This window comes from Muntiacus reevesi, chromosome 2 (assembly GCF_963930625.1).
Source record: "Muntiacus reevesi chromosome 2, mMunRee1.1, whole genome shotgun sequence".
In the NCBI taxonomy this organism is placed as follows: Eukaryota; Metazoa; Chordata; class Mammalia; order Artiodactyla; family Cervidae; genus Muntiacus; species Muntiacus reevesi.
The window spans coordinates 65,306,039-65,310,133 of record NC_089250.1 but is presented as its reverse complement, the minus strand read 5'-3'; the positions used below and the strand labels follow the sequence as shown (position 1 = coordinate 65,310,133).

At 48.1% G+C, this 4,095-nt stretch overlaps 1 non-coding gene across 1 annotated transcript; it reads right to left on the bottom strand.

Annotated features, from left to right (window-relative positions):
- Positions 1-439: 439 nt before the first annotated feature.
- LOC136162129 (U6 spliceosomal RNA) lies at positions 440-546 on the bottom strand. Its single transcript, XR_010661972.1, has one exon. It is a non-coding gene; the product is annotated as a U6 spliceosomal RNA (small nuclear RNA).
- Positions 547-4,095: the final 3,549 nt, after the last annotated feature.

Below are 4,095 nucleotides of genomic sequence, written 5' to 3'. Positions count from 1 at the left end.
TTTTTCCAACTAACGGCAACTTTCTGCCTCACACTCTTTGTTTGCCATGGTCAGGAAACCTGGTCATGACTGGCCTCCTTCCTCCTTAGGAAGTGAGGGTTGGAGGAGGTCCCAGAATGTTTGATAGTCAGCACCAGCCATCACTTCATTTGTTTTTTTAAATTAATTTTTGTTGGAGTATAGTTGATTTGCAATGTTATGTTAGTTTCTGCTGTATAGCAAAATGAATCAGCTACAGAAATACATAAACGCACTCTTTTTAAGATTCTTTTCCCATATAGGTCATTATAGAGTACTGAGTAGGTTCCCTGTGCCTACAGTAGGTTCTATTAGTTATCTATTTTATATATAATTGTGTATATACACCAATCCCAATCTCCCAGTTTATCCCCACCACCACCATTCCCCACTGGAAACTGTAAGTTTGTTTTCTACATCTGAAAATATGGAATGCTTCACAAATTTGTGCTTCATCCTTGCACAGGAGCTATGATAACCTTCTCTATATCATTTTAATTTTAATATATGTGCTGCCAAAGCGAGAACCATCTCTTCGTTTATCACACCCATTAACCAGATGGAAAAATTGAAGCTGCCAAGAGGAAGGGACATGGTTAGGGTCACACAAGCAGAGAAGGAACTTGTAAGAAGGGGGCGCCCACATACACCATTGTCTTCGGAGGCTCCCAAGGACAGGACCAAAGAAGAGAAATGGAGAGACAGATGTCACAGAAGGATGGGACCTCATCCTATCTGAGAACAGCTTACCTCACAGGACATGCAAACACATCCCAATGTCCCAGTCTCAGGATCAGCTCAACTACAGAGACTGGGTGGGAGAAAATGCTTCTCCCTCTGGCCAGCTATGGGCAACATATTTTGACCTCAATTTGTTCATCTTTAAAATTAGGTCCAGAGATCATGACAATCACTCATTTTAAGCTCTAAAATTCCATGGTTAATGATACATCATTATCTTCCCCAAACTCGGCCCTACCACACCACTCCGCTATTTAAAAGCTTTCCCATGACTCCCTATGGGGTAAGCTGAGCCTGGAATTGAAGGCTGGCTGTGGTCTGGGGCCCACCATGCTTTCCAGCCTTAACATTCCCTCCAAGCATGCCTAAACTCCAGCCACACTATTTGACATTCCATTCCCATGAATTCTCCACACTGTTTCTCACCCCTATGACTCTGTCCCTATATGCACAGATAGGTCCCCTTGCACCAAATGCTCCTTTTCATGTTATCTGCCTGACAACCTCCTACTCACACTGCAAAACCCAGATTGTGTTACCTCTTCCATGAAGCCTGCCCTGATCTACCACACGGAGAGCATCTCTCTCCCATCTGGGTTCCCTCAGGTCCCAAGCTTTCCTCCACCACAATCCTGAATACAGTATATGGGAAGTAATGTTTACATAATGAGTGTCTTGTAACCTATTTCTCCCACCCACCTGAGAATTCCTTGATGGCAGGAACTGTGTCTTATTCATGATTTACCCCATACTAGGTACTCAATAAATGTTCAATAAATAAATTATCCAATAGGTAATCTCTTAAAAAAAAAACAAACCCACAGCTTTGGCTCTCATGCTTTACGGGTCTCAAAACAACATGAACCCTCTCTTGACCCCAGGATCCCTAATTATGTAATGACAAGGCTGAACTGGTTTGTTTCTCAGGACACGACCTCTCTCCATAAACTGAGACGAGTCAGAGACCCCAGTGACGCTGTCCGTCTCTTAAGAACTAAGGAGGAAATTGAGACAGAAGAGAGTTAAGCAATCTCCAAGTTTTCACAGCAAGTTTTACAGCAATGTGTAGGGGCCAAACCTTTACCCCTTCCTTCAATGAGTTTCCTACACGTCCACCACAGACCACCAATCAGATGTAGCACACCCTTCTCAGGCACCCACACTGTGCCCAGGTCACCACATCAGGGAAGAGCATGTCAGGCAGAGGGAACAGCCAGTGCAAAAGTTCTTAGCTGGGAGCATGCCTGGGGAGCTCAAGGGGTGGCAGGGAGGCCAGCATGGTGACAGTCAAGTGAGCAGGAAGGGAACAGAGTGGGGGGTGGGAAGCACAGGCTCGCAAATACAGTGGGCACTGAGCGAATGATGGCCACACATAGGCTGATGTACTAGTAGCAACCATCATCGGGACATGTGGCCCTGGGAGTAAGATGGGAAGGACAGACAAGCACAAAGAATAGAAGACAGAGGCACAGAGGCGCAAACAGGGCCCCACCACCTCCCTGGGCTTCCAGCCTCTCCCACCTGGACTCTAACACCAGCCCCTTCTCTGAGCTCCCCACATATGAATTGGCCCTTTGACAAGGGAAATGTATTTTGCGAAAAGCATGGGTTTTAGAGCTGGGCAGACCTGGTCCTGGGCAAATGCATCAGTTTCCCCATCTGTAAAAGGCGGAGGGGGGCTGTGTGGCTCTGAAAAGCTTTAATAAAAGCCATTGGAGGTGGCTGAGCTGGTGTTTGCTGCTCCCTGTGAACCTGGGAGAGAGGGCTGATGAAGGCCAAAGTCCTGCTGACCTCTGCCTCCTCGGAGCACCGCAATAGATGCTCCGCCCAAGCTCCAGCAGTGCAGTCCCAGTGGGTCTTGGAGCTGCTGGTCTAGAAAGATGTAGGCCTGCTAGATGGCAGCTGAGAAGGGATGCCATGTGGAGGTGGTCCACTGTGTTCAGCTGGGGGGATGCATCAGAAGATGGAGCTGAGATCCACAGGGAAGGGGCAGACCAAGTGTGCAGCCACCCAACAGGCCCAGGGTCCGTCCCAGCTCTGGAATGTCCACTCAGTGACCGCGGGTGCTCAGGGAACCTTGTTGCGCTCTCAGAACCTCACCCTTCTCATCTGGCAGTTGGGAGGATGGAGCCATTCAGTCATGCAGAGAATTATGGAAGAGAATGACAACCTAGGGTCTTTCTAGGGCCAGATGGGGCTGCAAACAAACCAATGAAGAGCAAGTACATGCATAAGGCTTCTCCCTACAAGGCCGGCACACAGTGGGTACACAAGATGCTAGTATCCCCCTCTCACCCACACCCCAGAGCTGACCTGTGGGAACAGATGGCACTTGAAGCCCTTAAAAACAACAAGTCATTAAAACAGTCAAAGTTTGTGTGGCTACCTCTGTGCCCATGCAATAGCACATTTATTCTCAAGTCTGGGAAGCTGGAACTCTCACTCTCCCATTATTTGGGTGAGAAAATTGAGGTGAAGTTACATGTAACATGAAGTTACATGCATGACTTGGTGTGGACCTGTGCTTTCCATCCACCACTTCTGTTCCCTTCCTGCTCACTCCACTCCCACTACGCTGGCCTCCCTGCCACCCCTTGAGCTCACCAGGCATGCTCCCAGCTAAAGCATGTCGCTGTTGCGCCTGGAAACCCTCCATCACTCTGCCTCTGGGTTTCTGGAGAGGGCTGGGTACCACCCAGGGAGGATGAGGATCTGGGAAGAAGGTGGGTCGAGGCATCACCCTCTTCCCTCTTCTCAGCTCTCCATCCCCCACCAAGGCCAAAAGCTCAACTGCCACTTGGGAAAGGATAGGGTTAATCTAATTTGAGCCTTCAGACTGTGTTCAAGGTGATTTGTTTTATTCTTAAAAAAAAAAAAAAGAAAAACCCTCAAACTGTCAGGTTTTGTTTAGAAATCTGAACATTCTGAAAATATTGACAAAGAGAGGGGGCTGCACCCAGGAGAAGATTCTCAGCGAGAGGGGTGATGTTAATCCAATGTGACAGGGGTATTTTTTTTTCTCAGGCCAGGAAAGCAGAGAGTGCAAATTGCTCTGCTGGGGGTCAGCCAGGCAGGGTGCAAGCTCAGGAAGCCATCTGTGGGGGCTGCTGTGTGTGGGGGGATGTGCTGGTCTCCCCGCCCACCAGCTCCATTTCCCAGGAATGGTTTATCAGACAGCTCTATCTTATTAATAGTCACAATGTGTTGAAACCAGGGAATCTAGAGCATCAGAAATTCATTGTTGGTCCAATCTTGTCCTTTCTCCAGTGGACCAACTAAGGTCGGAGTAAAGGGGTGAAGCATTTATTCTACCAACTGTCAGCCAATCAATATGAG